This window comes from Nycticebus coucang, chromosome 11, assembly GCF_027406575.1.
Source record: "Nycticebus coucang isolate mNycCou1 chromosome 11, mNycCou1.pri, whole genome shotgun sequence".
Taxonomy (NCBI): Eukaryota; Metazoa; Chordata; class Mammalia; order Primates; family Lorisidae; genus Nycticebus; species Nycticebus coucang.
The window spans coordinates 9,525,562-9,551,201 of NC_069790.1; the positions used below are offsets into that span (position 1 = coordinate 9,525,562).

Below are 25,640 nucleotides of genomic sequence, written 5' to 3' on the forward strand. Positions count from 1 at the left end.
TTCACCAAGTTACAAGTTCTGGAAATGTCAAATAATTTTAAAACAAGTAAATTTGTGGATAAATAGGTTCCTGGATGTTGGGTTGGAATAGGGGTAGGGGATGACTTAGTGTGGCCCCTGTCATGATTATGATGTGACTCTGATCCTATTAATCTTGTGCTGCTAAATATCTCTTGGAAAATCAGCATTTATGATTTATTGTGAACCTAGGTATTTTCTTATTTTTAATCAGATTTGGGAAGACTTTTTCAACGACCAACTTGATGTCTCTGGCACTGAGACCTTGTCTTATCTTTAAAACAAAAAAATCCCCTACAGATGGTACAGATAACAACATGAAGTAAATGTTTAAGATTCCTTGAAGATTTAGTGAATCCATGAACTGCATATCACAGAGAAAATAGACTATTCCCCTTGCACAATAACATAAGTGTCGACAAAATGAATTGATACAAGTAACTAAAGAAGTTTTTTAAAAGAACATTAGGACATTTATTTTAAAATAATTCACAATGAGACTTGCAAAACTGTACCTGGTATTTGAAATACCAGGTATGAAATTCCTGAAATAATGTATGCATATTTCTACAAAACTTTCTTTAAAAGAAGCAAAACTTTCCAATATAGTAATTTGAGATTATTGGACACTGAGGTGACTTTGTTGCTATGGACTCCATTTTTAAATCAGTTTTAGGCTCACAATTAAATTGAATGGAAAATACAGAGATTGCCCGTATGTGTCCTGTCTGACACAGGGCTCCTCACTGTCAGCATTCCCCCCAGAGAGATATGTTTGTTACATTTGATGAACCTGTAAGGACATGTCATTATCAACAGAAGTTCATAGTTAACATCAGAGTTCACTCTTGGTGTTGTACATTCTATGGGTTTGAACAAATGTATAACTGCATGTATCTACCAGTATAGTATCATTCCCTGCCTTCATAGTCCCTTGTATTCTACTTATCTGAAGTAGATTTCATGTAATTATTTTGTTATTATAATATATGTATAAACTTTAAATAATATGGAAATATCAATAGGAGAAAGTCAATGATCCCTAAGTTCTCTCGTGTTCCCATCACTCCACCAAAGGTAATCTCTATTGGGATTGATTTACAACCTTTGGCTTTAACAGTGTGTTGTGTTCATTGTCCAATATCTCACTGTCTCAATGCCATGAATATATTCTTCTATATTTTCTTTCATAAGCTTTTTTATCCCTCTCCTCTTTCTTTGGAGTAAAATGGAGATCAGGACCCATGTATTTCCATATAGAGATCTAATTATTATAGTACCATTTGTATAAAAAGACTGCTCTGCCTCACTCCTGTAATCCGAGCATTCTGGGAGGCCAAGGCAGGTGGATTGTTTGAATGCAGTATTTCGAGACCCGCCTAAGCAAGAATGAGACCCTTTCTCTAATAAAACTAGCCGTACATTGTGGCCGTCACCAAATTGATTGATTGGATTGTACAAAAATTGCCTGTAGTCCCAGTTACTTGGGAGATTGAGACAGGAGGAATTCTTGAGCTCAAGAGTTTGTGGTTACTGTGAGTCAGGACACTGTACCCAGGTGACCAAGTACCAAAACTAACTAAATAAATAAATGAATAATAAAAAAAGGACTTCTCTTTCTTTGTTGAGTTGATTTAGTCATTTATCAAAAATAAACTGACTGTTCTGATTTCAGCTCAGACATTTAAAGAGCTTAAAGTTGACATTCCCTTCTTTACAATAAGAAAAATTTGAACAAATAAACAATTTTATTTGTACTCATCAGACAGTTGAGGGCACAGGATAAACCATCATCCTCAAACCTAAAGAAATATGTGCCTGTTTCATATATATGATTTTTGGAAAAGTAAATTCAATATGTGGTAAAAAATAAAGGCAATTCCCTACCTTACACAAATGCCCAAAGGGATTATAGCATGTCAAGGGTCTGGATACAAAATATAACCCAATAAAGTTAATAAAGAAAATGTCAGAATATATTTTTTTTTACTTCCATAGGACAATTCATAAAGTAAAATTGATTGATTTGATTGTATAAAAATTAGAGATTTCTATTCAAAATTAACAATGCAGATTTCCAGTGCTTGCTTCAGCAGCACATATACTAAAATTGGAACGATACAGAGAAGATTAGCACAGCCTCTGCACAAGGATGACACACAAATTCGTGAAGCATTCCATATTTAAAAAAAATGCAGATTTCCAGTTTCAACTCTGACATGAAATAGATTGGAGGGCTCATTACTCCAATGTTTTCAATGAGAAAAAAAGCTGCACAATGTGAAAATTAGAAAACTAAGGTCACGGGGCAAACTATCACCCCCAAATATGGAGAGGTAGGTGCTCTCAGAGAGATAAAGCAGATGAAATCTGCTTACATGAAGCAAAGCCACAGGACCCTGTAAGGAACATGGAACTGGAGGCTGACTGTGGGCTGTGTGGGATGCTCCTGAGCCACCAGTGACAAGCAGGTCACACCATCTCAGCCTTTGCTTCTAGTAACCCAGCCCCCCCCCACCTCCAATCTCATGGGGAGCCTCCTCAACTCCTCCCTTCCCTCCCCCTCTCCTCCTCCCCTGCCCTTCAATATTCTGTCCCTGGCCCTGGTGACCAGAAGGGAAGAGGGGCCATCAGGAAATCTTCCACCACCCTTCAGAATTCCTTACAATACAAAAGGCTTAATGCTAGTGGTGCCACATGGCAAGAGCGAAATCCAGTTCCAGCTGGGGAGAGGGACTCCACCCTGTTCCAACAACATTCCAAACTCCTTTTCTCTCTTACTGAAGGAGGAAAAAAGAAGAAAAAAGAAGGCATGATTACAGGAAGAGGGCTCCAAAGCACAGACTTCAGATGATACTACTTACATGTGGAGAATGGATTAGAGTGCAGGGGGGACAGATACACTTTAGCAGAACTGCACCTTCATAGTAGCCCATCGTGTACCCCAAAGACTGTAAATGTATAAGAAGTTTAGAGAGTCCCTCCCTCCCCCACACACAGCCTACAACCATGTAAGTAAACTTCCAGAAAAAATGACAGTGGACTACAACTAAGAGAAGTGCAAGAAACTGACTTTCCCTCTGAGGAGCAGAACAAACAGAAGTCCCAAATCAGGGGGAAAGAAGCAGCGACGCTAGCATTTGGTGTCTCTGCTGCTCACAGCAATGGCAAGTATCGAACAGCTCAACTACCCAAGGCCTATTTACCTTAGCTCCCAAGAAAAGGAATGACAACAAACCATGACAAAAGGAGAGGTAAAACAGTCTGACAAGACAAAGCAATCATTAGAACCCACACCAGTACACAGATGTTAGAATTTTGCAACAGGGCATTTAACATGTTAAAAAAATCTAAACAAAAAAATACACAAAACAAATAATACCAGATGGGGTATGTCAATAGAAAGATAGAAACTCAAAGGAATCAAAAGGAAATTCTAGATATAAAAAACACGAGCAGCTAATAAATACTGACTTTGGCTGGATGACCAGTCAATAGGTCCAATAGTGACAAGAAAAGGAGAACTGAATTTGAAGATCAGTCAACAGAAGTTGCTCAGACTGAAAAAACAGGCACACACAAGAATGCTATGCTAAAATATCCAATAGTTTAACATACAGGTAAGAGGCTACCAGGAAGATACAAAAGAGAGAAAAGGGTAGAAAACATTTGGAAAAATAATGGTCAAAGAAGTTGCCAAATTGATGACAGACACCAAATCACAGATGAAATGAGTTTAAGCAAGATAAATACACACACACACACACACACTCCACAATTCGATACCTATTCAAACTAAAGAAAGAATCAATTGACTGCGTATTTCATATATTTGGGACTTTCTGTTATGTTCTGTTAATCTATTTGTCTACACTCATGCCAATATCAAATTGCCATGATTATTTTATCATTAAAGTAAGTGTTGAAATGAGATTGCATAATACTAAGGAATTTTATTTTTCTTTTGCAAGATAATTTTACATATTCCACATTTAAAAAATTTTTTCTGTATATTCTAGAATACGCTTGAAAAATTGGCAGAAAAGCCTGCTAGAGTTTTAATTATATTTATGTTCAATTATAGATCAATTTGGTAAGAACGAATAACAGTATAAACTTGTACACACCATGAACATGGAATATCTGTCCATTTATGTCTTAATTTTTCTCAAAAGTGTTTTACACACATTTTAATTTTTCCCCTGGTTATTCAATTCTCCTAAGAGCTAAATTAACAATTGTAATAGCATACCCTTTATTATTAGCATTGTTTTCTAAATACACAAGAATCTGGGATTTTTAGAGTTATACTCTGGTAATTTTGCATATCATCATATACAGGCATACATCAAAGATATTGCGAGTTGGATTCCAGACAGCTACAATAAGGCAAATATTACAATGAAATGAGTCTCATGAATTTTTTGGTTTCCCAGTACAAATAAAAGTGATGTTTATGTCTACTGTAGTTTAATAAGTGTTCAATGTGCATATATTAATTAAAATACTTCATTGCTAAAACTGCTAACAATCATCTGCGCTTTCAGACAGACATAATCTTTTAATTGATCAAGTTTGTGGCCTCTAGGCTGAAGGCTGCTGACTGATCAGGATGGTGATTACGGAAGGTTGGACAGCTGTGGTGCTTTCTTGAAATAAGCTAACAAGGAAGTATGCCACATCAGTTGAGTCTTCTTTTCACAAAATATTTTTCTGACCACGTGTTATGCTAGTTGATACACATGCATTTTACCCACAGAAGAAATTCTTTCAAAATTGGAGTTAATCGTCTCAAACCATGTCACTTCTTTATCAACTAAATTTGTGCAATATTCTAAATCCTTTGCTGTCATTTCAACAATGTGCACAGCTGTCTTTGTTGTGAGTAGATCTCATCTAAGAAACCACTTTCTTTGCTCATCCATGAAAAGCAACTTCTCCTCCATTCAGATTTATGATGAGATTGCAACAATTCAATCACACCTTCAGGCTCCACTTTTATTTGTAATTCTCTTGCTGTTTCTTTCAAATCTGCAGTGACTTCCTCTACTGAAGTCGTGAGCCCCTCAAAGTCATCCTTGAGGAATGGTATCAACTTCTTCCAAATTCTTTTATCATTTGGAATAGTATCAACTTCTTCCAAATTCTTTTATCATTCTTTCCAAATTCTTGGAAGAAGTTGATACCATTCCCATGAATCACAAGTATTTTTAATGGCATCTAGAATAGTACGTCCTTTCTAGAAGATTTTCAGTTGATCAGAGGAATCACTACCTATGGCAATTATAGCCTTACAAAGTATATTTTTAAAATAATAGGACTTGAAGAGTTAAAATTACTCCTTGTTCCATGGACTGCGGAGTGGTTACTGTGTTTACAGTTATGAGAACAACATTAATCTCTTTGTAAATCTCCATCAAAGATCTTGGATTATCAGTGTTTAGCTCTTAGGAGAATGAAAAAACACTACTCATTGTGTAATACTTAAAAAACAATTTTTTTCAGAGCAGTAGGTTTCAACAGTAGTCTTAAAATATTCAGTAAACCATGCAGATATGTTGTCATGCAGGCTTTGTAGAACACAAGCAAAGTAGATACAGCATAATTTTTAAGGGTCCTAAAATCTTCAGAACGGTAAATAAGCATTGGCTTCAACTTAAAGTCATGAGCTACATTATCCCCTGATAAGAGAGTCAGCCCATCCTTTCAAACTTTGAATCCGGCTTTGGCTTCTCTTCTCTAGCTATGGAAGTCCTAGATGACATCTTCTTCCAATAGAAGCTGTTTTATCTACATTCAAAATTTGTTTAGTGTAGCCTCCTCTGGGTAACTTGCAGCTTCTCTATCAGCATTTGCTGTTTCACCCTGCACTTCTAAGTTATGCAGGTGGCTTCATTTCTTAAATCTCATGAACTAAACTTTTCTGGCTCCAGACTTTTCTTCTGCAGCTTATTTACCTCTCTCAGCCTTCAGAAAATTGAGAATTAGGGGCTTGCTCTGTATCAGACATTGGCTTGAGAAAATATTGTGACTGATTTGATCTTCTATCCAGATGATTAAAACTTTATCCAGACCAGCAAAAAGGCTGTTTTGCTTTATCATTTATGCATTTCCTTCCATAGCACTTTACATATCTCTCAGGAACTTTTCCTTTGCATTCACAATCTGGCTAACTGTGAGGTGCAAGAGGCCTAGCGATCACCCTATCTGGGCTTTCAACGTGCCTTCTCACTAAGTTTAATAATTTCTAGCACTTGATTCAAAGTGAGAGATGTGTGATTCTTCCTTTCACTTGAACACTTACAGACCGTCATAGGGTTATTAATTAGCCTAACTTCAATATCATATGTCTCAAGGAATAGAGAAGTCCAAAGAAAAAGAGAGATACAGGGAAATGGTCAATCTTTGGAGCAATCAAAACACATACATTTACTGATTAAATTTTCTGTCTTATATAAGTGTGTTTCATGGTGCCTCCAATTACAATAGTAACATCAAAGATCATTGATCACCCATCATCATATCATACATAATAATAATGGGAATTTTTAAATATTATGTGAATTACCAAAATATGAGAAGACACCAAGGGAGCACACACTTTTAGAAAATGGCACTCTTAGACTTGCTCAACAATTTAGGGTTGCCACAATAACTGTAAAATATAATGATGCAAGATGCAAAAAAAAAACAAAAAAACGTGGTAATCCTGCATATCTCTATGTCTTTCTATTTCAGAGGATTATAAAATTGAATGTGTCATAATATATTTGATAGTCTGAAGAGGCAGGTGTGAGCTTTTCGGGAGGAATCACAGTAGTGTTAGTGTAGGCATGTGAGCACTGTCCTGCAAGAGTCTGAAAAGGCTTTGTGGTCTTACAGGTGGAAGTAATATATATGAGTTGTGTTAGGAGTTAGTGATTCAGTTTCTGAACTACAAGGGTTTAAAATCCATTGGCAGTTCTTGCTGAGTTGCCGATTTTTGAAAAAACACCTCACCCAGCCTCAGTTTCTTTAACATAAAATATTTCATTAGACTTTCCCAGGGATGGGGTGAAATCATTCACTCATTAATGTGCTTTCTATGACAAGAACAAGATGCAAAAGTAAAGGATTGTTGTTGTTTTAATTGTTGTACTTTTGTTCAGAGGGTTTGTCATGAGGCCTCAGCTTGCTCAGGATCTGTGCTTTATTATGTGATTAACCCAACTTTAAACCCAAATCATTGTTCACACTGATTTCAGTGTAATTATATCATATTTATTTATATTGGAGGCATATAAATACATAGATCTTTCTTTTTTTTTTTTTTTTGGCCGGTGCTGGGTTTGAACCCGCCACCTCTGGCATATGGGGATGGCGCCTACCCCTTTGAGCCACAGGTGCCATCCACATAGATCTTTCTGACATAAGACTTTTCAATATTTCCAAATTTAATAGCAACAAAGGTCCCTAATTCTCCAGAGCAGGGATTAGAAATAACAACTATAGGGCTGAATGAGTAAATTGTAGGGTTCCATGCACAGAAAAGATATGGGGCCTCTTATTCAAAATGTAGAGCAAGAATGTTATTAATGGTAAAATATAAGGCTTGTTCCTTTCTCTACAGCCTTATTTTTGATCTCTTATGATGGTTAGTTGTTACTTAATGTCATTCTAAGTGAAGAATATTAAATCATTAGCATGAATATAATCATCCACCTTCATATTGTGTAATGCCAGTTTTAAATATAATGCAAGAGTATTTAACTCATATATAGAATCACCAAAATTATATGATTCTATATTGTCGCCATGAAGCATACCTATTTTATTCATAATGGAATGGTAGAAATCTGCATAAAACTAATTTGACTCTTTTTATTTCACTTGTTTATACATTCACATTCTTCCAGGACTCTCCCTATCTTTGCCTAGTTGATGAGTAAAGGAGATCTGGAAAAAAATAAAAAAAACTATCAGTGGCCTTATCTTTTCCTTTCCTTTTCTGCTGGCATTTTCAGCATAAATGGTCAATTAACTTAGAGAAGTAACACAGTGAGAAAGGATATGGTTATATCTTGGTTGCTCAAGCTTCTCAGAATTTAATTACCCTCTTTCTGCATCTGGTATAAGTTTTTGTTCATTTGAAAGGCATGATCTCTGGGGATTGTCAATACTCTACCTTAGTCATACACATAACACACTTGCCTTTTACTTATTTTGAGTTTCCCTGAGCTTCCACTCATCCTGGGTCTCTGGGCCTGCTAAAATTCTGTGCTCACAAGTCAGCACGGACATATATTTGATTGGATTGGTAAGAGCAGGTGGCAGCCATGAAGACTGCTTGTGTCTCCTCTACTCTCAGAACGCTTCCTTGTTCCAACAACAATGTTCACAAAACCCAAGTTTAAGGATAAAATTGCAGGCAACTCTTGCTTTGCACAGTTCTGATGTGTTTACTTGTCAATTAACATCATTTAATCACACCAGTGTCCAAAACACAGTTCGACTTGCAGCTACCATAGCATATTAACTGTGAATAGTTGCATACAGCCTTTGCTGCTGGCTTCCAGTATGCAGATTACCTTGTAAATAACAGATGGCACGTCATGATCCTTGACCAATCACATCACTCCTTCCAAAGTCAGCCTGTGATTGGTCCTTGAAGAACCGCTGTTAAATTCACCCACAGACATCAAAGCATGCAGCTGTGATGGCTCCTTGTCTCCTTGTGATTAACCCATAAAATATTTGACAAAAAAGGCCTCATGGAAAAAGGAAATTAGCCAACAAAGACGCAAATGCATCAAACAACAACAACAAAAATTGGTCATACCGGAAGTGAAATTTGAATGGAAAGTGAATTAATAGAAGCAACAGCTGGCTTTGGAAGTACTGACACTGCCACTGTTCAAGAGAAAACTAATCAACAGACATGAAGAAAGTGGTTATGGTGACAAGGATGAAAATGTACTAGAGAAAATGATGCTGCCCAAAAAATCACATTTAAGTATCTCTCAGAGATATGTAACGACATTGAAATTGCAAAAGCATTGCTCAATCTGCTCTTGATGAGTTTTTTGTAAAGAACAAAACACCACTTTAATTGTCAATGTTTTTAATATTTTAAATGCACTAAGTAAATATTACTTTTTCTTTTCAGATTACTACCCGTCTACAACTAATGAATAGCAAGGGAGTTTTATAATAATCATTATTTTCCCCATGGATAAATTGAAGTCAGTTTACACAGTTTCAGCTGGCACAGTCAACTTCAGGTCCTGCGCCACTCTGCATAGTGAGGGCTGCATATATCAAACATTCCAAGAAGGCAACAGCCAAGGCCCCTTTGAGTGCAGGGTCCAGGGCAACCACTTCACCAAAGACCTTATGTTGATACTCCTTCTGAATGGTACTTTAGTTTACTTGTATTAGTATATTAAAAAGGCCCTTCTTGAGTCTGGCCCTGTTCTGGAGAAACAACCTCAGCCGTGCTGCTTCCCCCTGCTCCCCACCTCCAGGTTCACGCGCCAGGCCACAGTGCAGCGTAACATGCAGCTGGTCTTTACTGCTGCGTACATCAGTGCAACCTGGCGAGACTGCTGTAAGACTGACCAACATGATCCATGTTAGGGCTAGTGCCCTAGGAAGAGTGTAACCTCGTTAAACCCAACATAGACTCCGCCATTCTCCTCATTTCACCTTAACTTCCCACCCCTTAAGCCACCTCTCAACCTTCAAAACTGAATATAGTACTTTTCTCTTCTTGGAGATTTCCTTGACTTCTCCAAGGGGAAGGGACCACTTTTTCTTTTGCACAGTTAGGTGCCAACATTGTGCTGAGCACAGGTATAATCTCAGACAAAGACCACCAATAAATAGACATTCGTGAGCAGATAAACAGATACCTGTTCATTACAATAAAAAACGAGGTGGATGGAGAACACTGAAAGTCAACAAGTTTTGTGCCAGGCATCCTGCTGAAAACTACAGACAGGAGAAGTCATTAGCATTCTTGCTTTAAAAGAGGAAATCTTTAAAAGAGTTCCAGATGGTTATTGCCCCTTCTGGAGGTCATTTTAACTGGTGATAAGGAAAGGGGTGATGTAAGTCAGATTTCTAGGGTAGATTTATGGACAAGGTAAGTGTTTTGTTACCTGAATTTAAAAGTTTCCCAGAATAAAATTCCTGAGACCAGTGGTTTTCAAGACAGAGGTTTAATACTTCCATGAAAAAGATTAGAACATCAAACCATATCAAGTAAATTTTATATAGAAATTAAAAGAAATCATATCTTCTGTGTTTTGGGGAGGGTTCTAGAGGGCTTCACAGGCTGCAAGTGCCCTCTTCACCCACCACCCACAGCTGCTCCTTAACCTAACATTCTCACACACATATTCACCTACACACAGGCATTTGTGGACACACACACACACACACACGCACACACACACACACACTCAATATTCTGGCTGTGATTGCCAAAAGAGAATTTTTGGAAAACCTAATTTTTATAATGCTAAGATAGCATCTAGACATTCGTTACACCTTTATCCATATATTTGAGAATATCTAAACATATCTCTAAGGAAAATTATGCCCAGTTTTCTTACCAACTATGACATTGATCTCTACCACCATACTTACTCAGATGAAATTAAATGTATCAAAGATATTTTTAAGATATATTTATTTTTAGATAATATATATCTAATATATATAGATATTCCTTAGGTAACATTCCAATGCAGATACTGGTGAACAGAGTAAGTTTTCCATTAGGAAGTGGCATATCAGCCAGGCATTGAAGAATGGGTAAGAAATAGCTGGATTTAGGGATTATTATAATATATGGGAATGCTTCTTTTATGAAGATTATTTTAGGATATTCTTTTTGAGGATCAGGATCTGAGGAAGAGAGTTCATTCCCCAGGGCTAGAGCCAATGAAGCTTTCTTCCTGTGGCCAATTTGTTTTGATGACAAATGGGAAACACGGTAGTAAGTAATGTTTTTGTTAAGGTTGGTATTTCATTTTTGTATCAATAAGTTGATACAGAAGAATAGAGCCTTCCTACAGAAGCAATTAAATAAATAAATAAAATAGATTTCATAAATGTAACAGCTATGTGCACCAGCCTGGGCAACATAGGAAGACTCCATCTCTTAAAAAAAAAAAAAAATGTTTTAAGTAGCTGAGCATGGGGGCACATGACAAGTCCCAGCTACTCAGGAGGCTGAGGTGGGAGGATTGCTTGGACCTAGGATTGTTTGAACTATGTTTGCTCCACTGCACTCCAGCCTAGACAACAAAGCAAGACTTTCTTCAAAAAAAAAAAAAAAAAGTTATGTGCGTCTAAGTTAATTGTTAGTATCCAAGAAATTTTGCAGTTGCAAGAAATATCCCTAGAAAGTTCATTACTTTTGTTAATGACATTTACTTGATTGTTTGACATTTACTGTATCCCCCCAAGGTGCTAGATGGTAGATAGAACAGCAGACACATTCACTCCTCCAAGATCTTCTCAGTAGTCATGCAGACAGATCATTAAGCAGACACATAAATAAGACAAGCTACAGACTGGGAGAAAATATTTGCAATTCACATATCTGATAAGGAATTGTATCCAGAATATATAAAGAACTCTCACAACTCAATAACCAAAAAATAGATAATACAACGTAAAAATAGACAAACGACTTAAATAGGCATTTCTGCAAACAAAATAAATAATGGCCAACAAGCACATGAAAGATACTCAACATCAATCGGGGAAATGCAAATCAAAACACGATGGCAGATCTATCACTTGTACTCACTAGGGTAGTCACAACCAAAAAAAAAAAAAATGCTAATGAGTATTGGCAAACATTTAGAGAAATCAGAATCCTCATCCAGTGCTGGTGGGAATGTAAAATGATGCAGCCAATTTGGAAAACAGTTTGGCAGTTTCTCAAAAAGTTAAACATTGAGTTACCATATGACTCAGCAATTCCACCCAAGAGAATTGAAAACATATGCTCACGCAAAAAAATTAGAAATGAATATTTATAGAAGCATTATTCACAATAGTCAAAAAGTGGGAATAACCCAACTGTCCATTAACTAATGAATGGATAAACAAGAAAGTATATCCATACAATGGAATATTATTATATTAAACAATAAAAAGAAATGAAGTGCTGATAAACATTGCAACATTGCTGCAAAAGTGCACACCCTGCCTGTGATTCACAGGCTGAGGCTTTGTCTAGATGTCTGCAGAATAAAAGACCTCCAGAGGGCTCTCTAGTTATGGGGTCCAGGTCCACGGACAGGTGAAGTTGTTTTAGGTTCTACTTTCCAGCCTTCAAAGGACTGATGCTCCAATAGGTCTGGGTCGTGAGTGGGACATTTCAGCTTTAAGAGTGATCCTTATGCTTCAATTCATTTTGCTTCCTTGACATTTCTCTGGATAAGTTTGTAGGTTAAAGCACTTTATTCTCCAAGCAAAAAGGAGTTTCAGGAGAAAGTGCTTAAAATTGACAGAGTTAAGTCACAGCAAGCCACTAGTGAATACAGAATGATTAGAGAAAGTCCATTAAGGACTTTATTTCACAAGGATTTTCCCTCAGTAGGAGAAGTTGGACAGGACCATACCAGGTGCAGCCTTTCACATTTTAGTAGTCTAAAATTGAACATGAATTGCAAGGGGATTTAGTGAAATGGTAAATCCATTAGCACCAGCCAGAATTTGGTTTAAAGGCAGTCTCCACTGTTTCAAAGCATTATGATTTTTATTAAGCCAAATTAAGCTCTCCAAGGTCATAGATACAAATGTAAAATGCAAACAAATAGACTTCTAGAAGATAAGATGAATGAAAACTTAGGAGACCTTAGGTTTGACAAGGACATTTTAGATATAATAAAAGAATAATTACTGATATAAAAACTGATGATCTTGAATTTATCACAATTAAAAAGACTTTACAAAGGATGCTGTTGAGAGGATGAAAAGACTAGCCACAGACTGAGAGAAAATATTTGCAAAAGACATGTCTTTTAAGAACTTATATCCACAATATATAAGGCACTCTTAAAACTCAACAATAAGAGAAGAAACCACTCAATTAGAATATGGGCAAAAGATCTGAGCAGACATCTCACCAATGAAGACATAGAGGTAGCCTGAGAAATATATTTAATATCATATGTCATAAGGGAATTTCAAATTAGAACAGCAATGAGATTTCACTACTTGCCTAGTAGAAGTGCTAAAATTTAAGAATTTGACAATATTTGATTCTAGTGAAGATGCGAATCAATTCAACCTCCCTTGCTGATGGAAATGCAAAATAATACAGCTACTTTGAAAGACAGTTTGTCAATGTCCTAGAAAAATTAACACACTCTTACTATACAGTTCAGATCATTGGTCTTTGTCCAAATGAATTGAAAACGTGTCCACACAAAAACTTGCAATCAAATGTTTATAGAGGTTTAATTATATTTGTTCAAACTTGGAAACAAGCAAGATGTCTTCTTTCCAGAAGATTTTCAATTTACTTTGCCCAGATTTATCAGAGGAGTCACCATCTATGACAGCTATAACCTTACAAAATGTACTTCTTAAATAAGACTTGAAAGTCAAAATCACCCTTTGACCCAAGACATATAGAATGAATGTTACATTAGCAGACATAAGCACATTAACCTCCTTGTATGTAAATAACAACATCTCCATCAGAACTTTTGGGTGACCAAGAGCATTATCAATGAACAGTAATATTATAAAAGGAATCTGCTTATTCTGAGAAGCAGTTCTCATAAATGGATTTAAAATATTCAGTAAACCATGCTATAAACAGGTGTGCTATCATCCAAGCTTTGGTCTTCAGTTTCTAAAGCACAAGCAGAGTAGATATGGCATAATTCATAAAAGCCCTAGGATTTTCAGAGTGGTAAATGAGCATAGCCTTCAACTTAAAGTCAGCAGCTACATTAGCCTCTAACAATAGAGTAAACCCATCCTTTGAAGCTTGAAATGTAGGCCTTGATTTCTCTCTGCCTATGAAAGACCTAAGTGACATCTTCTTCCAATAAAGGGCTATTTTGTCTGCATTGAAAATCTGTTGTTTAGTGTAGCCACCTTCATCACTGACCTTTGCTAGATATTCTGTATAATTTACTGCAGCTTTTTTGCACCCTTTTATGTTAAGGAAATAACTGCTTTCCTAAAACCTTATAAAAAATAATTAGCTCTAAACATTTTCTGCAGCTTCCTCACCTCTCTCAGACTGCATAGGATTGAAGAGAGTTGGGTGGGGGCTTCCCTTGGATTGGTTTTGGCTCAAGGGAATGTTGTGACTGGTTTGATCTTCTACCCAGGTGACTGAAACTTCCTCCTAATTAGCAATAGGCTGTTGCGCTTTCTTATCATTTCTGTGTTCACTGGAGTGACACTTTAAATATCTTTTAAGGACTTTTTTTATTAATATTAAATCATAGCTGTGTAAGGACTTTTTATTTGAGTTTACAATTTGTCTAACTATTTGGCACCAGAAGCCCAGTTCTCAGCCTTTCTTTGCTTTCAATATGCATTCCTCACTAAACTTAATCATTTCTAGTTTTTGATTTAAAGTGAGAGAGGTGCTGCTCTTCCTGTCACTTGAACGCTCAGAGGCCATTGTGGGGTTATTAGTCAGCCAAATTGTAATGAATTTGTGCCTCTGGGAGCAGGGAAGCCTGAAGAAAGGGAGGGAGATGTGGGGGCAGATGATTAGCAGAGCAGTGAGGACACACGCAACATTTATTGATTAAGTTTGACACCTCACATGGGTACAGTTTGTGCTGCCCCAAAAGAATTACAACACCCAAGAACAGTGATTGCATAATGCTGTGATAAATATAATAATAATATAAAAATTTGAAATAGTATGAAAATGACCAACATGTAAAACAGAGATAGGAAAGGAGCACAAGCTGTCATAACAGGGGCACTGATTTGCTCAACACAAGGTGACTGCTAACCATTAATTTTGTAAAAACAAAACACAAATTCACTATCCACAAAGCAAAATGAAATGATGTGAACTAAAATGAGGCACCTGCCTCGGTCCTGGATCCTCCGTTGTAACGAATGCGTCTCACTATGACAGACGTTCAGGGTGGAATGGACCAGCTGGAGCTCATCAAAGAATCAGAACTGATAGGACATGTGTGAATAGAGGGAAAGAGAGAGGGAGGAAGATTTACTTCCATGACTTGGCTCAGGATTATGGAGCTGGGAATTCCTTTCAACATATCGATTGGAGGGAGATACTACTTAGCTAATTACACTTGGACAGTTACCTCTTTTCTGTTTAATAAGGACTGTAAAAGTAAATCATCCAGAGAGAATATGTGCAATGGGAAGAGAAGAGGGCCCCTGGTGGAATCCTGGTGAGTAATATTCAAATATAGAAAGCCAGGCTGTCAAAGGGAGCAAAGCAGCACTGACAGGGAGAGCCAACTTGGAGGAGAAAGTTTCTAGAATATGACAATAAAAATTAAAGGAAGGAGCAAAATTATCCACTCAATTTGGCCATTAGATCATGGGGCAATATCACGGAGCAGTTCAAGGGGAGTGGTATGGGTGAAGCCTCAAGCCTAGAGGTGGATAGGGAGGCAAGGCCATTGATAGAGAGCTGTTCTATCAAAGACATCAACTGTGAGAAGGAGAAAGTGGAAACGCAAAGCATAAGGACACCGTCATGAGGCCCTTGATGGACCCTGTCCTCTCAGCTACACAGAAAACAGAATGGGACCCAGAGTGGATGACACAGAGTGGAGATTCCAACTGTGTGCATGAAGGTGAATAACAGAGCACGTTCCCATCAGAGAATGATGGTGGAAGTAAGAATCCTGGGTGAGGTTTCACTTAGAAGAAGGGACTCCAGTTCTATTACTAGATTGTTATTTTTCTTTATGACTGAATGACAGTCTATATCACATTTTATTAATCCATTCATGTATTGGTGGGCACTTAAGCGTTGATTGATCAATACCTAAGTGATGTATGGAAGTAAATCTTAATGAAAATCAAGCTGGGAGAGTAGGGAGAAAGAGGTGGGGAAATTCACATCTACTGGGTATGGTGCACACTGGGTAGAGGGCATGATTATAACCTTGACTCAATTTGTGCAAAAAACAAAGTATACAAGCAAAACATGTGTACGCCTTAATATTCTGAAATTAAAAGAAAAAAAAAGGAATAATCCCAAGGCAACAAGACTTCAGGTGACCACAAGCAGCTCCAGTGGGCATTGGAGGAGGAGTGTGACTGAAGGCCCCAGGCATGCTGAACTGCGTGAACTCTGAGGCTGGGATCTTGATGACCCACACATGTTGCAAGTTCAGGGAAAAAAATCAGAGGGCAAAGGGCATCAGTGAGCCTGTTCCCAAGGGCACTCACCCAGGGCCCTGTTTCACTTTTCTCTAAAACAAACAAATAAAAACCACTGGAGTTGGCCCAAGGAGTTCAGGGCACTTTATCATTTTAATTTGTAAATAAACCCATAATTATGTCTGAATTGGAGAGAATAAACATTACAAATTCTTTCCCTTCCTGTCTTTTTTTTTTTTGGTTGTTATTTTTGGATGCTGGGACTGTGAGGGCAGCACTGATAATTATCACAGTTGCAAGCCTTTACCCTGCTCCTCTCCGTGGACCAAATAGCTACCAAGGAAAAAGTAAGAAAATTAGACAATGTTCATTTTTATATAGTCTTCCCAGGGCATATTTTCCAAATCCATTTATGTCATGGTCACATTGTAATGGAATTCATGTTTTCTCAAGCAGAAAATTCAAAAGATGGGGCATTTGCAAACATACGTGTACGACTTTCAGAAAGCAAACTCGACAAGGTAAAGCATGTGGTTGACATGAATCCCAGAGGGAAACTAAGAAAACTATTGTCTTAGTCATCTTGGGACACCGTAATGAATTAACGTACAGTGGGTGGCTTATAAACAGTACGCGCGCGCACGCACACACACACAGTGTACTTCTTGAGTGTGTGTCCCCCTAAAATACATGTCCACCTGGAACCATGAGTGACTATACTGGAAATAGGGTTTTGCAGTTACTTGATTAAATTTAGGCAAGTCCATCCTTTAGGTGGCCCTAATCCAATGGCTGATCCCCTTGTAAGAAGACTGAAACGCAGAGGGAAGAATTCAGGGACCGTGCAGGGAAGAGTAGGCAGGCACAGGTCTAAGCCAAAGAGTGACCAGTTGGAAACCACCACATGCTTAGAAGGGGCAAGGAAAGTTTCTTCCCTAGAACCATCAGAAGGAGCAAGGCTTCACTAATACAACTTGATTTTCGATTTTTGGCCTTCAGAACTGTAAGACAATAAATTGTTATTTTAAACCATCTAGCTTGTGAAACTTCATTACAGCAGCCTCTCTTTCATTCAGAATTTTCCTCTCTACAGACATTTTAATACCAAATTCACCTTTGTTTAAAATAATACAAGATTCATTTTCTGCAAATGGATTTATGCTATTACCTTCTTCCTTCAAATCTTTAAGACTTTCCAGTTATCCACTGAGCAGGTCTTCTTCGTAGCAATGCAAGGCTGTGGCAGCTTGAGGCCACCCTCATTCCCTGGATGTCACTCAAGCCACTGCAGTCCCAGTTCTCTGAACACAAACTGGGCTTATTTACCAGTTTTATGTGAATTTTCAAACAGTCAGGTAGTAGTTTGCCGGGGCTATTGTAACAAAGTGGAATAACAACTGGTGGCTTCAAACTATAAAAGTTTATCATCTCACAATTCTAGAAGATAAAACTTTAAGGTCAGGGTGTCATCAGATGGGCTCATTTGAGGGCTCTGAGGAAGAATCTGTTTCTTTCCTGTCAGTTTCTGGTGATGGCTGGTAATCTTCAACGTTTCTTGGCTTAGAGATGCTTCCCTCCAATCTCTGCTTCCCTCTTCACCTGGAGCTCTTCCAGGAGCTCCTCTCTGTCTGCCTGTCATCCTCTCTCTGGCCCTCTCCCTTCTTATAATGACACAAGATGCACTAGATTAGCCTCACTCTCATTCATATCACCTCATCTCAACTTGATCCCATCTGCAAAGACCCTATTTCCAATTGAGAGAACCAGACCAATGCCATATTTGAGAGAACCAGACTGACGCCATCTTAAGGTTCAGAGCCATTTTGTCTAAAACGGATGAGTCAACATGAATTGCTGGGTTTTGGGCCTTGAGTCATCGGCATCCAATAAGAAACTGTCTCCTGGAATGGGCCATATGTCAGGACCAGTGGCAGCCAATCCAGAAGTGATCCCTTTGTTTAACTTGTATATGCCTACTTTGCTGGGCTATCCTATAAAAATACCCCTGTTCCAGACCTCGGGGCTCCTGGCTCGGATCCATTGTAACAGAGACCCCAGGAGTCCAAGTTCGAACGTGCAATAAAAGGCTCTTTTGCTTTTGCATCGGATTCGGCTCCTCAGCGGTCTTTGTGGGGGATTTCGACTGGGCACAACACCAACTAAAGTCACATTCGCAAGTGTGGGAGCAGGCCTTCAACTTATCTTTGTGGGAGGACATGATTTAACTCCTAACGTGTCCCTTGATGAATTTTCCCATGTTGAAATTTCACACGTAATGGATGATCTCCTCCAGTGCAAATTCATTGTGAAGACATTCAGGTTCTTTCTAATTAATTCGAACCAATGACAGATAGTCAAAACCCATACAGAAAATTGGGGCCCAGTGGTCCAGGAGGAGGCCTAGGGAGCTCAAGGGAGTGTTGGCAAATTCCAGCTGTTTTAAAACGTATGGGGTGCTTGCCATCAGGTTACATGAGCTGTATTTATGAAACGCCTGCATCCCTGAGTACGTTAGCATTTGACTCATGGTAGCTCACTGCAATGATCACTCTTTTGCAGAGTCCTTACCCTGCTCCCAGACTATAGGATCCTTAACTTCAGTAACAAAGACATTTACTTTCATTCTATAAACACCCAGGTTAGCTTTCCCTAGAGTAGTTTTGGATCACTACTTACTGCTAATGTGTAAGGATCCAAAGTAACAAGCGTACACCCTGACTCCTCCCGGGCAGATCCTGGACTTTCCTTGAAGCACACAGGACAACCTTGCTTCCCTGTGCCCCTTCTTGTGTCCTGAGGATTTTCCTCTCATGGCCAAGAAGACAGGACAGAAGTGTCAACACGTGGACAAGCAAGTTGGTTTCTAGTCCTTGTCCTAACTATTCACTGATTTCGAAAATTAATTTCAAGATTCTGAGGTGCAGGCTCAAGCTGCTCATAGGAGAACGGGCACAGGTATAGCGGCCACTGTGTAAGATGGTAAAAGTGTTTTGTAAACACCAAATCTGTCAGCACCCCGGTCCTGGACAAGCAAGACACTCCCAGTACCCTTCTCACTCCTGCCTCTCCCTCCCGCTGCTCAGCTGCTCTCACGGCTACCCCACAGCTGGTATTCTCACCTCCTCAAACTCCTCCAATGTGGGGCCCTCGCACCATGCAGCCCCTCCCAGCCGACCCTCACCCCTGAACCACAAAGGACAATGATGACTTTTCATTAACCAACGCCCCCATCTTCCCCCTGTTCTGCTCCTTAGCCAAGCCAGTGGCCCTGAAATCTGATCCTTTAAGAGGACCTGCAGTGCAGTCCATGTTGGGCTCATCTTCCTCTGTCTCTGCTTTGTCGCCTGACACCTGTGGGTGCCAATACATTTGTTTCCTATTTATACACCCCCATCTCAAAGATCCCAGGCATCACTTCCGTCCTCAATACCCACTACCAATAAATCTCATTGTCCACCCGAGTCAGGCCCCCTGCTGCCGAAGACCTGCAGAGCCCTTCCCAAGGCCACCATCCCCATCCATAGTCCTTTCTGATGATGACAGGAATCATAATCTCAGTGTCCCTTGCTGTGGTGCTGAGGTTATTTTAGAGCCAGCAAGCACAGGTGCAGCAGGCCAGTGGTATTTGGGGTGATTTGACATTTTATTTTTTTTTTATTCCCTGTATTTTTCAAAACATATACTTAATACTGTAAAAGCTTAGTGTTTAACAAAGAAGTAAACCATAGTAGAGCACTGTGTAATTAGAAGCAATACATTCTTGCCCTTATTTAACTCAGTCATTATTTTTAAAAAGTGTTTCATTGCATATATGTAACATACGAGGTAGGTACTGTAATAAAAATGCTGTGGCTCAAAAGAGTAGGGTGCTGGCCCCATATGCCGCAGGCGGCGGGTTCAAACCCAGCCCCAGCCAAAAACTGCAAAAAAAAAAGCTGCACATTTAAATGGATGTGGAAAAATAGTAAAACTTTTTTACGTTCTTCATTAATTCATTAATAAAATAAGAGAATAGTGTTGTGAGACTCTTACCTTCTTTGATGGTCTGGAGGATAGCTCTACCCTTCAATGCCCAGTGCACCATGTTATTTAGTCAAGATGTCTGCTATCATTGCCCTGCAGGCCCTTTTCTCCCTGTCTTCCAGAAAGCTAGGTCTCTGTTACATCTTACTACATATTCCTATCACCAAAATTATGAGATTTTTTTTCCTATTAATGTTTGTAGTATGGAAGAGAAAGAGAGAAGCAGAACTTTCCTCAGGACAACTCTACAGGCTGACACGTTAGTCAGTCACAGACCCACAGATGCTATGAGTCTCCTGAGTCAGAGACAAAGGACTTCACTACTCACAACAGAGCAAACAGCAAGAGCATCAATACGGTGTAGTCGCCCTGCCCTCATCTCTGGGGTCACGACAGGCCCAGATGGATGCCCCTTGGGCAGTAAGTTACAATGCGTCATGTGGTAGGCTGTGCTGCAGCTGAGAGGCCTTGAGCTTAGAGAAGCCGCTGCTTTGATAATGACCAGGGAGCAAGTCTGCTCTTGGTTCTGGGAGAACCACATACAGCACCTGGCTGAGGCACACGAGTCTCCCTGGTGATCTCTCACTTCTCAGAGCTGCCAGCTACAGAAACAACCCTGTGGAGTAGCCCAGGTAAGGGGACAAACTCTTGTGAGTTTGTCTTATTCAGCCAGAAGTGAAAGAGTGCAGGAAGCTCACAGCTGACCGCCTCTCTGCTTGGACTGCTTGATTACATTTCATTTCATTTCATTTCATTTCATTATTTTTTCAGGAACCGAACCAGTGTAGGACTGGATGACTTTAGATGGAGTTTGTTTTCAGACCTCAAGATTCTAACCTGTTATTTTGTCAAGTATTCCTTTTTATTGTCTTGATTGCCGGATGTTAAGTCTAACTGCTCTAACTTTTGTTCATTAACTCCTAACTTCCTCTGACAAACACAAATCACCTGTTTCAGACTAGGGATGAGATGAGGAATATCCAGTCTCTGTCAATCAGGCCCTCACAGTCCAGGGTGGAAATGCCACCCCATGCTGATAGGATGATAAAGCACTGACGACCAGCTCAGCACAGGGAAGAAAGAGATGGCGGGTAAGGTAGAAAAGAAGGAAATGATGAAGTCGGAGGAGCCTGGGGAATGAGACTTCTGAGCAAAGTGCATGATGTGGGCAACGACTCAGATTTCTGCAATAGCAGGTGTGTGGACTCCACATCATCACCCACGTAAGGGAGGGTCGAGGCTGCAGGTAAGAGGAAAATAAATTATTAAAAAATTACTATTTATTTTATTTTATTACTTTTAGTTACCCAGGTGTTGTCGATGAAGAAACTGTGAGGTGCAGACACTGTAAAGTTTAGTTTCATTGACTGCCAAATGAGGATAGTGAACCTTCTGGAGAGCTGAGAGGTAACAACACCTTCTCTCTACTCAAGCTCTGGCAAAATTTGCCACAGATCAACAGGACTTCAGGCAGAAGGTCTTCCCCACATTGGATACAGCTGCCCCTGGGAAATAAGCCTCAGGCCAACAAGGTCAGTGGGTGCCCATGACACTGAACTTACCTGCCTGTATCGCATGCTGGATGCCAACTTCCTCCAGGGATTCCACTAAAATTTTCATCTTTTCTCTAGATAAGTTGCAGACATTGGTATGTCAGGACTGCAAAGCAGATTATTCTTATGATGAATTTCCCCTGTAATAATGGCCCTTTACTCAGGTTTCCCTACTTTGTCTTTGCCCGTCAACACTTGAGCTTCTGATCATGGTAGCCTGAGAAGTTGCTCTTTGAACTGAATGGTCCCATGGAGATCACCTAGGAGAAATAGTAAATATTTTCATATTGAAGAGGAGAGGCATTCAGTGCACACTTTCACAGGGAAATTGCTTTAGTTTGTTTATTTCTTGCTGTTGGATTTCTTGCCTATTCTGGAGGACTCTGTGATACAAAACAAACTACTCAGCAGGACCCTGGAAGCCCAGCCAGCACTGAAGGGTGATTACAACACAGACACGGATGTTAGACTCACAAGAGGCAACTTGCTAATGGCATTGACTTCTTGGGAATGGAATGGTGTGCTGTGAGGTAGTGAGGTCACGTAAAGGGGACGTCTGTTTTAGTAAGGATGCTGAAGTAGACTGGTGATCTTTCCGCTCACCACTTGTATTTTATAAAGAAATAAACTAACATTTATAAATAAATAAATTTTGCACGTGTATAGAAAGGAGCCAATGGTCCATATACTAAAGGCAGAGTTCAGAACTCGTCCAGGTCAGGCTTTTCAGACTCTCTCGAAGGTGTGGCGTTGGGACCCAGGAGGGGCTGGCTTCCCTCAGCTGCCTCTGGGCAGCACTCACAGGACACCTGTTTCAGTACCTTTATCCCTGCAGGCCATGAAAGTTTCTCATGATACCAGCGAAGGTTGTTCTGAAAGCTCTGACTGCAGCGGGATCTCATTCTCCATGTAACGAAAAATAATTGCACCCTCTACATGTTTGGAAATTTTTAAAAAATTAAGATAAAAACTATCAAAAAATGTTTCTAATGAGCAATTCTATATACCAACCTTCCCAATTATCCACTATTTTCAACTCTGGTATGGGAATAAAGAAAATCAACCAATGAACACAACTTTCTTCCTTATAAATGTGCTATTAAACTCAGGAGAACATTGGGAGATGCAGAGATGGGTCGACTCCCTTCTGATCAAAATCTCAGGGCAAACTTCTCGCTGCAGACTGGAAATAGGTCAGTTATACTGTGTTGTCATCGTTCTTTCTTACTGAGGCTAAGATTCAGTTCAACTATAGATTTTTGAGAAGGTGGTATTTAAGTATTTCAAATTTTAGTAAGAATTAATCTTACTAAAGTTAAATCTTCCCTGCTGGTACAAGGAAAGAAGTTGTTCATTATTCCTTTACTCATATTTGTATCATTCATCTACTTATTTTTATTTATTTATTTATTTATTTATTTATTTTTATTAAATCATAGCTGTGTACATTAGTATGATCATGGGGCACCGTACACTTGGTTCATGGGCAAGATGCTGGACCTGTGCATCCTTCCCCCATTCAGTCTTCTAGCTAGTGTGGACATGCGCGCTCCATGGGTATGACAGGGGACTGTTGCCATCACAGGACAATGATAGCTCATCACTGTGCATTCCACATGACAGAGTCAAAGTGGAACTTTGCTGGAGACACTGGCACTGTGTCCTGTGTGTTCACAGTAACTTACCCATTGCCAACCTCAGACACTCACCCAGCAGAGTTCAACAAAATTATAACGCTTTTCATAATCAGCTGGCCTCCTGAACCCATGAGGTTCTTTCTGGTCCAAAATGCTCCTGAAATACGTTCACTGTCTACAGCTCCCTTGCCATGCCCTGAGGTGCTTCATGTGTAACTAGGAATGTCACACCTGCCTCCTTGGTGTGTGTCTTTGCAATCCAATCTCCAAAGAACTGAGGGATGTTTTAAAACATAAATGATGATGGAATGGTTCATGGTGGTAAATTAACTATGGAATATAAGGAAACGTCAAAAATCACCCCATCAAGTTCCATTGTGAAGTGTGTGCATGCCCTCATGTGCTAGAGTAATCACTAGCAGGTGGCATCGTCACCCACTAAAGCATGCCAGTGTCCTCACCTGGAGCTCCTCAGACCTTCCAGGCACAGCCACGTATAAGCATGGGACCCATTCCCTGAAAACTGCGGAGCTCAGAGTCGGTTATGCCTGCCCTGGCCCTCACCAGTTTGCCCTATTCTTGTGATTTCTGATATCACCTTCCCTAAATTGTCCTCCATAAGTTAGCTGTGTTGGAGACCCTACTGTGAGGAAATGATCCCAGCATTGCAGAACGGCCCCCGGGCCACCCTGGAGCTCAGATACCTGCCATCAGGAGCCAGTGCCAGAGCTCTTTCTTTGCCACCTTCACCCCATCCCCAGCCTGAGAACAAAGGTGGCTCTCCCTTTCCTGGGCCTCCCGTGAACACTGTGGGCAAGTCCTCAGGGTTGAAGCCCAAGGCCAGTGAGGCACTGTCCTGGCTTCCCCAGCACATCTCTGGGTGGTTGGGGAACAAATCCCAGGGCTTGTCTCTCTCCTTTCTCAGAATGCAGTCAGGGCCCATGTTATTCGCATTCTCTTGGAAGATTGGGGGTGACTTTTGCCAAGGAGCCCAAGACCCCACAACTCTCCTGAGCCTGGGCACCACGAGCCTTACCCTTGCCACCAGCAGACGTGGCTTCTCCCAGCCCACCCTGGAAGATTTCATCCATGCAAGCCCCAGTGTGAGCATCTCTCCACCTCACACTGCAGCACACACACCTTTGTTTCAGTGTCTTTCATCCTCTTAGGATGTGTTCTTCCCCCCATGTTCCTATTTACTTGAAGGAAATGGTTATTCTCTTGTTGCCAGTGTGCCCACACCCTGGGAAAACTAACTCACAGTCCCTGCTGTGGCTTCAGGCAGCCCCACACCCCCTTTCTGGTCTGTTCTCCGGTCCCTGACAATCTCGGGGTGCTCCTTGCCTTCTGCCTGAACCAGACATTTGTTCCTGGATGACAGTCTTTCACTCACAACCCATTCTGCTTCCCAGAGCTAGAGTCATCTTTCTAAAAAACAATTTTATTATGTCTCACGTCCCTTCAAAACAAAAATCACTCTAATAAAGATAGCTGGGGTTTTCTTGTTGTTTTTCTTTCTTTTTTCTTTTTTTTCTTTTTTACTTTCAATCAAAATTTCATTCATGGGATCTGATAACAAAGCAGATGTTTGACCCAGGACAACTAAGAATGAATGACAATGTTGCTCCTGGCCAGGAGATGACAGGTTGCAGGTGGGGGCTGAAAAAAGTGCCGAAGGCCACAGAGAGGGTACAGGATTTGTGGGATCTGGAGAACCCATCCCTCTTTCCCATCATGTGGGCCTCCTTGTGGTCTGTCACTTGTGTGTCCCCACAATGCTTCTCCACCCTTCCTGCATCCACATTTTGTAAAACTATTTGGGACTCTTTCCATATATATGGAGCGGTTTCCTCACTCTGAAGCTATGATTTAGGGTTCATCCTTCATCAAAATGTTTCTGCTTCTCCCTTCTCACATCCATGCCACTCAATTCTGTCCACCATTTGAGATCAGCTGGGAGAGCAGTGGGTTCTGACACGTTCCATGCCCTTCAGCCAAGCCTCCCTGCTCTGACCATCAGAAACTGGTTTCTAGAACTCTCCCCTGTGTTTACTCCTTTCCATCT

General features: G+C 39.9%; 1 non-coding gene across 1 annotated transcript; it reads left to right on the top strand.

Moving 5' to 3' along the window:
- The first annotated feature begins 2,098 nt into the window (after positions 1-2,098).
- Positions 2,099-2,205, top strand: LOC128560498 (U6 spliceosomal RNA). The gene has a single exon (XR_008372996.1). It is a non-coding gene; the product is annotated as a U6 spliceosomal RNA (small nuclear RNA).
- The last annotated feature ends 23,435 nt before the right edge of the window (positions 2,206-25,640 follow it).